Source organism: Arachis hypogaea, chromosome 12 (genome assembly GCF_003086295.3).
Source record: "Arachis hypogaea cultivar Tifrunner chromosome 12, arahy.Tifrunner.gnm2.J5K5, whole genome shotgun sequence".
NCBI lineage: Eukaryota > Viridiplantae > Streptophyta > Magnoliopsida > Fabales > Fabaceae > Arachis > Arachis hypogaea.
The window spans coordinates 42,565,126-42,578,981 of record NC_092047.1 but is presented as its reverse complement, the minus strand read 5'-3'; the positions used below and the strand labels follow the sequence as shown (position 1 = coordinate 42,578,981).

Below are 13,856 nucleotides of genomic sequence, written 5' to 3'. Positions count from 1 at the left end.
GGATCCACCTTATTAGTCTGGTCTTGGACTCTTGTTTGGTAAGCAAGTATTTGAGTGCTGCATGATCAGTGAATACAATTACTTTAGAGCCAATAAGATATGATCTAAACTTATCAAAAGCAAAGACAATGGCAAGTAATTCCTTCTCTGTAGTGGTATAGTTCCTTTGATTCTCATTGAGGACTTTGCTGGCATAATAGATAACATGCACCAATTTGTCCCTCCTCTGTCCTAAAACAGCACCAACAGCAAAGTCAGATGTATCACACATCAACTCAAAGGGTAGATCCCAGCAAGGTGGTGCTATGATAGGTGCAGAGGAGAGTTTGTTTTTAAGCTCTTCAAAGGCTAACATGCAATCTTTATCAAAAACAAAAGGTACATTAGAGACAAGTAGGTTGCTCAAAGGTTTAGCAACCTTTGAGAAATCTCTAATGAACCTCCTACAGAAGCCAGCATGTCCCAGAAAACTTCTAACTGCCTTGACATTGCAAGGTGGGGGTAACTTTTCAATCACCTCCACCTTAGCCTTGTCCACCTCTATGCCTGTTTTTGAGATTTTATGACCAAGAACCACCTCCTCTGTAACCATAAAGTGGCATTTTTCCCAGTTCAAAACAAGGTTGGTTTCTTGGCATCTCTTTAGCACCAAGGCTAAGTGGTGCAAGCAGTTAGAATATAGGTCACAAACAAAGAGAAGTCATCCATAAACACTTCAATAAACCTTTCAATCATGTCTAAAAATATGGAGAGCATGCACCTTTGGAATGTTGCAGGTGCATTGCACAATCCAAAGCGCATTCTCCTATAAGCGAAAACACCATAAGGACAGGTAAATGAGGTCTTTTCTTGGTCCTTAGGGTCCACAACTATTTGGTTGTAACCAGAATAACCATTCAGAAAGTAATAATACTCATGTCCTTCCAATCTTTCAAGCATCTGATCCATGAAAGGTAGGGGAAAGTGATCCTTCCTGGTGGCCTCATTAAGCTTCCTATAATCAATGCACATGCACCAACCAGTCACAGTTCTTGTAGGTACTAGCTCATTCTTCTCATTTGGTACAATAGTGATCCCTCCTTTCTTTGGGACTACTTGCACTGGGCTTACCCAAGGGCTGTCTGAGATAGGGTAAATCACCCCAGCTTGCCACAATTTCAACACCTCTTTTTGGACTACTTCATTCATGGTTGGGTGTAGCCTTCTTTGCTTCTGTCTTGAGGGCTTGGCTCTTTCTTCATGTAGGATTTTGTGCATGCACATTGAAGGACTGATTCCCTTCAAATCTGCAAGTGTCCATATCTTTATATTGTCTCAGCACTTGGATAAGCTCCTCTTCCTGCTCCTCACTCAAGCTTGCATTGATGATCACTGGGTAAGTGTTGTTGTCACCCAAGTATGCATATTTTAAGCTTGGAGGTAGGGTCTTCAGCTCTAGTTTTGGTGCCTCCACTTCTTTGTTATCCTTGTGATTCAGCATGATTGAATTCTCCATGATCTCTTGTGGTAACTCTCTACCTGATGCTTGTTGTTCTAGCTCCATAATCTCTCCACATTGTTCTTCCTCTATCACTCCTTGAACTATCTTTTCTATGGTGTCTACCATCATACACTCTCCTATGGATTCCTTGGGGTAACTTATTGCCTTAAAAACATTAAAGACCATCTTCTCTTCATGTAACCTCAAAACCAGTTCCCCTTTTTGGACATCAATAATGGCTCCAGCAGTAGCTAGGAATGGCCTTCCTACAATGATAGATGTGTTGGCTTCCTCTTCCATATCTAGCACAACAAAGTTAGCTGGGAAAATAAATTCTCCCACTTTCACCAACAAGTCCTCCACCACCCCATGAGGGAATTTGAATGTTCTGTCAGCCAATTGGAGTGCCATCCTTGTTTGTTTAGCTTCCTCAATCTTCATCCTTCTCATCAAAGCTAAGGACATGAGATTGATACTAGCCCCCAGGTCACACAATGCTTTTTCAATGGTGATATCACCTATGATGCATGGAATTTGGAAACTCCCAGGGTCTTTCATTTTCTGGGGGAGCTTCTTTTGTATGATAGCACTGCATTCCTCAGTTAGCACTATGTTTCCTTCTCTCCCCAATCCCTCTTTTTTGTCATGAGCTCCTTTAAAAATTTGGCATAGAGGGACATTTGCTCTAATGTCTCAGCAAAAGGGTATGTTGATCTGGAGCTTCTTGAAGATTTCTAGGAACCTTGAGAACTGGCTGTCTCTTCCATCTTTTCTTAGCCTTTGTGGATAGGGTGCTTGTAGTACATAAGACTTTAGGACTGGCTTTGATGAGGATGGTGCAGGGTTTTCTTCTTCTTTCTTATTTTCAGGCTCCTTTGCAGCTTCTTTTTCTTGATTGCTTTGATTTGAGGATGCCTCCTCTACAATTTTTTCACTTTTAAGTGTGATGGCTTTGCATTCCCCTTTTGGGTTGACCATGGTATCATTAGGGAATGTATGTGTGGGCATTGGAATTTGCTTAGACAAGCTCGCTAGTTGTGCTTCCAATTTTGAAATTGCTACGCCTCGATTCTTTATGTTTGATCTGCACTCTTCTTGGTTGGCATCCATCTTCCTTTCGGCCTGTATTTGTCTATCCAAAACATTGAAAATAGCCCCCGTCAGTTGTGATGACATCTGTGCTATTACAACCTCTATTCTTTCAAAATTGCTTTTGATTTCACATGGCTGCATGGTCAAGGTTGATATTTCTTGGTGGTGGTTGCTGTGTGGTTGTTGGGTGGAGTGGTATGATGTATTTTGTACATTGTGGTAGGATCTGTTGTTGCTTGCTTGATGGTTGGAGTTATGGTTATTGTATTAGTTGGATTGGTATGGTTTGTTATGGTCTTGGTTGTGGCCTTGTTGGTTTTTCCACCCAAAGTTTGCGTGGTTCTTCCAACCTGGATTATATGTCTTGGAGTTTGGGTCATATGGTGGTCTAGAAGAATTGTTCACATAATTTTCCTGCTCCCATTCAGTTTCAACGTCTGGGGTATCTTCTTCTTGTGGTGATGCTTGAGCTTGGACAGCTGAGACTTGGCCAGTCTCCATCCTCTTTGTTAGGGCTGCTAGTTGTGCTGCAATCATCTTGTTTTGTGCTAACAAGGTATCCATAGGATTTAGCTCTAGCACTCCTTTCTTTTGAGATCTTTCTGAAGCATAGAAATATTTATTTTCAGCTACAGTCTCTATGACATCTATGGCTTCTTCAATGATTTTCTTCTTGTTGAGTGAACCCCCTGAAGAATGGTCCACAGCCTTCTTTGCTTCATATAATAGCCCTTCATAGAAAATGTGAAGTTGAACCTATTCGTTGAACATGTCTGGAGGGCATTTCCTTGTTAAGTCTTTGAACCTCTCCCAGGCCTCATAAAGTGTTTCACCATCTTGCTGTCTGAAAGTCTGCACCTCAACTCTCAGTCTATTGACTCTCTGTAGAGGGTAGAATCTTGCTAGGAATTTGTTTACAACCTCATCCCAAGTTGTTAGGCTCTCCTTGGGAAATACTTCCAACCACTCTGTTGCCTTATCTCTGAGTGAGAAAGGGAACAAAAGTAGCTTGTAGGTATCAGGGTGTACACTATTGGACTTTACAGTGTCACAAATCCTCAAGAATATAGTGAGATGTTGGTTTGGGTCCTCCTGGGCTCCTCCTCTATATGAGCAATTATTCTGGACAAGTGTGATGAGTTGTGGTTTCAACTCAGTTGTTAGCATGGATTGTTGGCTTGAGAATGCTGCTGCCACAGTTTCCTGGATTTGGGTTGATGTAGGAGCCTAAGACTCTCCTCTCTTGCCCAATATGATTACCAGCATCTACTCCAACAAGGTTTTGCACTTCTTCTTCCATAGTGGCTTCCAGATCTTCCTCTACTACTTCCTCTCCAACTATGCCTTTACCTCTTCCTTCCCTCCTTAATCTAAGAAGGGCCCTATCAGGTTCACTATCGAAGGAGGATGAAGTTTCTCCCTGATGAGCGGATATTTTATACGCTTTTTGGGGTTAATTTCATATAGTTTTTAGTATGTTTTAATTAGTTTTTAGTCTATTTTCATTAGTTTTTAGGAAAAATTCATATTTCTGAACTTTACTATGAGTTGTATGTTTTTCTGTAATTTCAGGTAATTTTCTGGCTGAAATTGAAGGAGCTGAGCAAAAATCTGATTCAGGCTGAAAAAGGACTGCTGATGCTGTTGGATTCTGACCTCCCTGCACTCAAAGTGGATTTTCTGGAGCTACAGAACTCGAAATGGCATGATTCCAATTGCGTTGGAAAGTAGACATCCAGGGATTTCCAGAAATATATAATAGTCCATACTTTGCACAAGAATAGATGACGTAAACTGGCGTTCAACACCAGTTCTCTGCCCAATTCTGGCGTCCAGCGCCAGAAAAGGATCAAAAGCTGGAGTTGAACGCCCAAACTGGCACAAAAACTGGCGTTCAACTCCACAAATGGCATCTGCACGTGAACTGCTTAAGTCTCAGCCCAGCACACACCAAGTGGGCCCCAGAAGTGGATCTCTGCATCATCCATCATAGTTTACTCATATTTTGTAAACCTAGGCTACTAGTTTAGTATTTAAATAACTTTTAGAAACTTATTTTGCACCTCATGACATTTTAGATCTAAACTTTGTATTCTCTGACGGCATGAGTCTCTAAACCCCATTGTTGGGGGTGAGGAGCTCTGCTGTGTCTCGATGAATTAATGCAAGTATTTCTGTTTTCCATTCAAACACGCTTGTTCCTATCTAAGATGTTCATTCGCGCTTAACTGTGATGAAGGTGATGACCCGTGACATTCATCACCTTCCTCAAACCATGAACATGTGCCTGACAACCACCTCCGTTCTATATCCGATTGAATGAGTATCTCTTAGATTCCTTAATCAGAATCTCCGTGGTATAAGCTAGAACTGATGGCGGCATTCATGAGAATCTGGAAAGTCTAAACCTTGTCTGTGGTATTCCGAGTAGGATTCAAGGATTGAATGACTGTGACGAGCTTCAAACTCCTGAAGGCTGGGCGTTAGTGACAGACGCAAAAGGATAGTAAATCCTATTCCAACCGGACCGAGAACCAACCGGTGATTAGCCATGCTGTGACAGAGCGCGTGAGCGTAGTTTTCACTGGAAGGATGGAAGGTAGCCATTGACAACGGTGATCCACCAACACACAGCTTGCCATAGGAGGATGTGCGTGCGTGAACAAGAAGACAGAGGAAAGCAGAGATTCAGAAGACAAAGCATCTCCAAAACTCCAACATATTCTCCATTACTGCATAACAAGTAACCCTTAATCCATGCTCTATTGTTTATTTGCAATTCAACTGATAAACATAATTGACTTCCTGACTAAGATTTACAAGATAACCATAGATTGCTTCAAACCAACAATCTTCGTGGGATTCGACCCTTACTCACGTAAGGTATTACTTGGACGACCCAGTGCACTTGCTGGTTAGTGGTACGAGTTGTGAAAAGTGTGATTCATAATTCGTGCACCAAGTTTTTGGCGCCGTTGCCGGGGATTGTTCGTGTTTGAACAACTGACGGATTATTTTGTTGCTTAGATTAGAAAAATTTTTCTTTTTGGTTTAGAGTCTCTTATTATTGTTCTTGGTTAAAAATATCCTTCTTTAAAACAAGTGTTACATTTACTGCCCAATTGGCTAGAGCGTTAGTCTAAGCCCGTGGCAGTTTGGTACACTCTTTTTTAAAACCTTTTTTTTCATAAATAATATTTTCTCTATTAAATTTGGTGCCAAACTTTAAGTTTGGTGTTTTCTTGTTGATTTTTCTGTGTTTTTCGAAAATTTATTTTGGTTTTCTAAAAATTTTAAGTTTGGTGTTCCTTGGTGTTTTTCCCTCCAAAATTTTCGAAAATAAGGAGCATTAGATCTAAAAAAATTTTAAATCTTGTGCCATCTTATTGTTTTTCTCCTTCCTCTTAAAAATAAAAAATATCCTTTCTCTCTATTTTGAAAACAATTTTTCGAAATATACTTTTAAAAATTCAGATTTTTATTTCAAAATTTAAAACCTTTTTCAAAAATCATCATATCTTTTTTTAAAATCTCATAACCACTTTCTCTCTCCTCACTTTTTCGAAAATCTTTTACTCATTTTTATTTATTCTATTTTGATTTATTTTATTTTCGAAATAAATTAATAAATAAATAAATAAAAATATTTTTTCTATCTTACATCATCTCCCTTTCTCCATCATGGATCTAAGCGGAAATGAACAGTCCAGGAGGACTCTGGGGTCATATTCTAACCCCTCTACTGCTTCATATGGGAGTAGCATCTGCATACCCTCCATTGGAGTCAGTAGCTTTGAGTTGAATCCTCAGCTCATTATCATGGTGCAGCAAAGTTGCCAGTATTCCGGTCTTCCACAGGAAGAACCTACAGAGTTTCTGGCACAGTTTCTACAGATTGCTGACACAGTACATGATAAGGAAATAGATCAGGATGTCTACAGACTATTATTGTTTCCATTTGCTGTAAAAGATCAAGCTAAGAGGTGGTTAAATAACCAACCTAAGGCCAGCATAAGGACATGGAAACAGCTGACAAATATTTCCCTCCAAAAAGGATGACACAGCTAAGGCTGGACATCCAAGGCTTTAAACAAGGAGATAATGAATCTCTTTATGATGCCTGGGAGAGATACAGAGAGATGCTACGAAAATGCCCCTCTGAAATATTTTCAGAGTGGGTTCAGTTAGACATTTTCTATTATGGGCTTGCAGAAGGAGCTCAGATGTCTCTAGATTACTCAGCTGGTGGATCTATCCACATGAGAAAGACAATTGAAGAGGCTCAAGAGCTCATTGATACAGTTGCCAGGAATCAGCATCTGTACCTAAGCAGCAACCCTTCCATGAATGAAGAGGTTAAAACAGTAACTGCTGAACTCAGTCCTGTAAAACAAGCTGCTGAATTCAATCAGCAATTGAATTTTCTAACAAAGCAGCTAGCCGAATTTAAGGACAGGTTACAAGAGAAAAGGATAGCTAATATACATATGGACGAACAGTTTAAGCAAACAAAGTAGCAGCTATCAAGGCAAATAGCAGAACAATGCCAAGCAGTTCAATTAAGAAGTGGGAAAACATTAAATACCCCACCTCAAGGCATCAAAAAGTCAAGAAATGAGCAACCCACCAAAGATTCACCTGAGGACAGTAAGAGCCCAGGGAAAAATAATTCTGGCACTAAAACGCCAGAAAATTGGTGGAAGGCTGGCGCTGAACGCCCAGACCACGCCCACAACTGGCGTTCAACGCCAGAAACAAGGCAGGATTGGCGTTCAACGCCAGAAATGGGCAAGAATCTGGCGTTGAACGCCCAAATAGGGCAGGATCCAGCGTTGAACGCCCAAAATGGGCACATTTCTGGTGTTCAGGCACCAGGAACAGACAGTGAGCTGGCGTCTAACGTCACTCCAGCTTCTAACTCTGGAACTCAATTGCCAGTGAGGGATCAGACACACACAAATGTTGATAACAATCCCTCTAAAAAGGCTTCTTCAACCACTTCTGTAGGCAATAAACCTGCAGCAACTAAGGTTGAAGAATATAAAGCCAAGATACCTTATCCTCAAAAACTCCGGAAAGAGGAGTAGGATAAGCAATTTGCTCGCTTTGCAGATTATCTCAGGACTCTTGAAATAAAGATTCCATTTGCAGAAGCACTTGAGCAAATACCTTCTTATGCCAAGTTCATGAAAGAGATCTTGAGTCATAAGAAGGATTGGAGAGAAACAGAAAGAGTTCTCCTCACTGAAGAATGCAGTGCAGTCATTCTGAAAAGCTTTCCTGAAAAGCTTAAAGACCCAGGGAGTTTTCTGATACTATGCATACTAGAAGGTAATTGCACCAAGACAGCTTTATGTGATCTTGGGGCAAGCATCAACCTAATACCTGCATCCACTATCAGGAAGCTTGGCTTAACTGAAGAAGTTAAACCAACCCGGATATGTCTCCAACTTGCTGATGGTTCCACTAAATACCCATCAGGCGTGATTGAAGACATGATTGTCAGAGTTGGGCCATTCGCCTTTCCCACTGACTTTGTTGTGCTGGAAATGGAGGAGCACAAGAGTGCTACTCTCATTCTAGGAAGACCCTTCCTAGCAACTGGACGATCCCTCATTGACGTCCAACAGGGGGAAATAACCCTGAGAGTCAATGATGATGAGTTTAAGTTGAACGCTGTCAAAGCCATGCAGCATCCAGACACATCAACAGACTGTATGAAAGTTGATCTTATTGACTCTTTGGTAGAAGAGATCAACATGGCTGAGAGTCTCGAATCAGAGTTGGAAGACATCTTTAAAGATGTTCAGCCTGATTTGGAGGATTCAGAGGACATGAAAGAGCCTCTGAACTTTCTTCTAAAAGAGGAAAAACCTCCTAAACCCGAGCTCAAGCCACTACCACCATTCTTGAAATATGCATTTCTGGGAGAAGGTGACACTTTTCCAGTGATCATAAGCTCTGCTTTAAATTCACAGGAAGAGGAAGCACTTATTCAAGTGCTAAGGACACACAAGACAGCTCTTGAGTGGTCCATAGGTGACCTTAAGGGCATAAGCCCTGCTAGATGTATGCACAAAATCCTATTGGAGGATAATGCCAAACCAGTGGTTCAACCACAGAGGCGGCTAAATCCAGCCATGAAGGAAGTGGTGCAGAAAGAGGTCACGAAATTACTGGAGGCTGGGATTATTTATCCTATTTCTGATAGCCCCTGGGTGAGCCCTGTTCAAGTCGTCCCAAAAAAGGGAGGCATGACAGTGATTCATAATGAAAAAAATGAACTGGTTCCTACAAGAATAGTTACGGGGTGGCGCATGTGTATTGACTACAGAAGGCTCAATACAGCCACCAGAAAGGATCATTTTTCTTTGCCATTCATAGACCAAATGCTAGAAAGACTAGCAGGTCATAATTATTACTGCTTTTTGGATGGCTACTCAGGCTATAACCAGATTGCAGTAGATCCCCAGGATCAAGAGAAAACAGCATTCACATGTCCATCTGGAGTGTTTGCTTATAGAAGGATGCCATTTGGGCTATGTAATGCGCCTGCAACCTTCCAGAGATGCATGCTCTCTATTTTCTCTGATATGGTGGAAAAATTTCTGGAAGTCTTTATGGATGACTTCTCAGTATATGGAGACTCATTCAGCTCCTGTCTTGATCACCTGAAACTTGTTCTGAAAAGATGCCAAGAGACCAACCTAGTTTAAAACAGGGAAAAGTGTCACTTCATGGTGACTGAAAGAATTGTTCTTGGGCATAAAATCTCAAACAAGGGAATAGAGGTGGATCAAGCAAAAATAGAGGTAATTCAAAAATTACCACCACCTGCCAATGTTAAGGCAATCAGAAGCTTTCTGGGGCATGCAGGATTCTATAGGAGGTTTATAAAGGATTTTTCAAAAATCGCAAAATCTCTAAGCAATCTGCTAGCTGCTGACACGCCATTTGTGTTTGACACAAAGTGCCTGCAGGCGTTTGAAACGCTGAAAGCTAAGCTGGTCACAGCACTACTCATTTCTGCACCAGACTGGACATTACCATTTGAGCTAATGTGTGATGCCAGTGATCATGCCATTGGTGCAGTATTGGGACAGAGGCATGACAAGCTTCTGCATGTCATTTATTATGCCAGTCGCGTTCTAAATGATGCCCAGAAAAATTACACAACCACAGAGAAAGAACTACTTGCAGTGGTTTACGCCATTGACAAGTTCAGATCATACTTAGTAGGATCAAAAGTGATTGTGTATACTGACCATGCTGCTCTTAAATATCTACTCACAAAGCAGGATTCAAAACCCAGGCTCATCAGATGGGTATTGCTTCTGCAAGAGTTTGATATAGAAATAAGAGACAGAAAAGGGACAGAGAACCAAGTGGCTGATCATTTGTCCCGGATAGAGCCAGTGGAAGGGACGTCCCTCCCTTCTCTTGAGATCTCTGAGACATTTCCTGATGAGCATTTATTCGCCATTCAGGAAGCACCATGGTTTGCTGATATTGCAAACTATAAAGCTGCAAGGTTCATACCCAAGGAGTACAACAGGACACAAAAGAAGAAATTAATTACTGATGCAAAGTACTACTTGTGGGATGAACCTTATCTCTTTAAGAGATGTGCAGACGGAATTATCCGTAGGTGTGTGCCTAGAGAAGAAGCACAGAGGATCCTGTGGCATTGCCACGGATCTCAATATGGAGGCCATTTCGGAGGTGAGCGAACAGCCACCAAGGTCCTCCAATGTGGCTTCTATTGGCCCACACTCTATAAAGATTCCCGAGAGTTTGTACGCAATTGTGACAGTTGCCAAAGAGCTGGTAATCTGCCTCATGGTTACGCCATGCCTCAACAAGGAATCTTAGAAATTGAGTTGTTTGACGTATGGGGAATTGACTTCATGGGACCTTTCCCACCATCATACTCAAACACTTATATTCTGGTGGCAGTTGACTATGTATCAAAATGGGTTGAGGCTATTGCCACACCCACCAATGATACTAAAACAGTGCTGAAGTTCCTCCAGAAACATATCTTTAGCAGGTTTGGTGTCCCTAGAGTACTAATCAGTGATGGGGGCACTCACTTCTGCAATAAACAACTTTACTCTGCCATGGTTCGGTATGGAATTCGCCACAAGGTAGCCACTCCATATCATCCACAAACCAATGGGCAAGCTGAAGTCTCTAACAGAGAACTAAAGAGAATCCTGGAACGGACAGTAAATACCCGTAGAAAGGATTGGGCACGGAGCCTGGATGATGCTCTATGGGCTTACAGGACAGCATTCAAGACCCCCATAGGGACATCTCCATACCAACTCGTGTATGGTAAGGCATGTCACCTGCCCGTGGAACTGGAACATAAGGCCTACTGGGCAACCAGATTCCTAAACTTTGATGCCAAATTAGCAGGAGAAAAACGATTGCTTCAGCTAAATGAGCTAGAGGAATTCAAATTCACAGCTTTCGAAAATGCCAAGCTTTATAAAGAAAAATAAAAAAAATGGCATGACAGAAAGCTGTCATCTAGAATCTTTGAACCAGGACAGAAGGTCCTGTTGTTTAACTCTAGACTCAGGCTATTCCCCAGGAAACTGAAATCCCGGTGGAGGGGACCATACGTGATTACAAGTGTGTCACCATATGGTTATGTGGAGCTTCAAGATATTGATTCTGATAAGAAGTTCATTGTCAATGGACAGAGAATCAAGCATTATCTTGAAGGCAACATCAAGCAAGAATGCTCAAGGCTAAAGCTAGATTAAAAGCTCAGCAAGGTCCAGCTAAAGACAATAAAAAAGCGCTTGCTGGGAGGCAACCCAGCCATGGGGCAACAATCCTCTAAGCATTTTGCCCTATTTCTATTTTTATTTTTTATTTGTTTATATAGAGTTCATTGACAACAAGGTAAATAATCATTTACAGAAGACCTCGGCACACAAAACAGAGAAGAAGATCTCACTGGCAAGAAAACGCCAGTAAAAGAGCATTTTGGGCGTTCAACACCCAAAATGGGCATCCACTGGGCGCTGAACGCCAGTGATGGTAGCAGCTGGGCGTTCAACGCCAGAAAGGGGCACCCACTGGGCGTTGAACGCCAGTAATGGCAGCAGCTGGGTGTTGAACGCCCAGGAGAGCAGCAATTGGGCACTGAACGCCCAAAACAGGCAGTGTTTGGGCGTTCAAACGCCAGGAAGGCAGGGAGGAGCCAGATTCATTTTTTTCCACACGTATTTTCATTTTAATTTCAAATTTTATGCTTTAATGCATGATTTTTACATGAACATGTCAAGAACCCTGATTTCTAAAATCCTTAAGTTCTAAAAATCCATCTTTCCAAATTCAATCCAACTCTTTTCAAATCTTTTCTGAAAACAAATCTATCTTTTTCACTCAAAAATCTTTTCAACTAATCCATATCTTTTTCAAATCTCCATATTATCTTTTCAAAATTCAGATTATCTTTTCAAAAATCTATCATATCTTTTCAAAATTAAACTATATCTTCTATCTTATCTTTTTCAACTCAATCTCTTTATCTTATCTTTCCAATTTTTCGAAAACCCACCCCCCATCCCTTTAAATTTGGGTTCGGCCTCCCCCCTCCTCCATCAACAATTGCACCTAGCTCTCCTTCTATCCCTCTCCTTTCTTTTCTTTTGCTTGAGGACAAGCAAACCTCTAAGTTTGGTGTGTTTATCCGAGATCACTAAGATCATGGCTCCTAAAGGAAAACAACCCACTCCAAGAGGCAAGAAAGAGAGCGTTCCAAAACCACTTTGGAATCAAGGGAAGTTCTTATCTAAAGAACATTCGGACCATTATCTTAAAGTAATGCGTATGAGATCAGTGATCCCGGAAGTTAGATTCGATCTGAAAGAAGATGAATATCCGGAGATCCAGGAGCAAATTCGAATCAGGAACTGGGAAGTCCTAGCTAATCCTGAAACAAAAGTGGGAAAGAACATGGTCCAGGAGTTCTATGCTAATATGTGGCAAACTGACAAGCAAAAACTATCTGGAACTGCATTCTATGAATTTCGGACCATGGTCAGAGGAAAGATTGTTCATACCACCCCTGACAAGATCAGGGAGATCTTAAAGCTACCTCAGCTAAAGGATGATCCAGACTCCTTCAACAGGAGGATGATGAGAGCAGACATTGACCTGGATAAGATTCTAGAGGACATATGTATCCCTGGAGCCAGGTAGACCACCAACACAAAGGGTGTCCCAAATCAACTCAAGAGAGAGGATCTCAAACCAGTCGCCAGAGGATGGCTGGACTTCATTGGGCGTTCTCTGTTGCCCACTAGCAACCGTTCTGAAGTCACAGTTAAAAGAGCAGTGATGATCCATTGCATCATGATGGGAAAGGAAGTGGAGGTTCATCAGCTGATTTCAACTGAACTCTACAAAATTGCTAACAAAAATTCTAAAGAGGCCAGGTTGGCTTATCCAAGCGTGATTTCTCTGCTCTGCAAGGACGCTGGAGTAAGGATGCGAATAACTGAATATATCCTAATTGAAAAGCCAATCACCAAAGCATCAATGGAAAAACAACAAGCAAAGGAGTATCCCATCAAGAAGAGAGCACAGGAATTCCTCCCAGAGATCCCTCAATCTGAATACTAGGAGTATCTTGAGACGTCCGTTACCAAGATACGGGAAGCTATGGAGCAAATAATAAAAGAATAGAAGGAACACAGTCAAATGCTGACCTATATGTTTAAAGAACAAGAGGAGCAGGGCGTGACTTAAGGGAACTGAAGCGCCAAAAGTCTTCTCTTGTAGGATCAAGCACCCCAAGGATCAGAGGAACCCCCGTTCCCCCAGAATAAAGGTTGTTAATTTCCAATTTCTGCCTTAACTCTGTGACAGTGTCCTTATAAAAGTTTACCTTAGGAGTCATATAGTAGTAATTAGTATCTATTTTGATTTTATCTCCAATTAAGCTATAGTTTATTTTTCTCATCATCAGCAAACATGAATAAAGTAGTAGATCTTTTGAATAAGAGGCAATAAAATTTTGAGTTTTAATAAGAGAAATTCTAATTAGTTAAATGTGATGGCAATGCTTTCTGTCTTCTGAATGAATGCTTGAACAGTGCATATGTCTTTTGAATTTGTTGTTTAAGACTGTTAAATATGTTGGCTCTTGAAAGAATGATGAACATGAGACATGTTATTGATAATCTGAAAAATCATAAAAATGATTCTTGAAGCAAGAAAAAGCAGCAAAGAACAAAGCTTGTAAAAAAAAAAAAAAGAGAAA

General features: G+C 41.1%; 1 non-coding gene across 1 annotated transcript; it reads left to right on the top strand.

Annotated features, from left to right (window-relative positions):
* The first annotated feature begins 3,337 nt into the window (after window positions 1–3,337).
* LOC112731281 (small nucleolar RNA R71) lies at window positions 3,338–3,445 on the top strand. The gene has a single exon (XR_003167067.1). It is a non-coding gene; the product is annotated as a small nucleolar RNA R71 (small nucleolar RNA).
* Window positions 3,446–13,856: the final 10,411 nt, after the last annotated feature.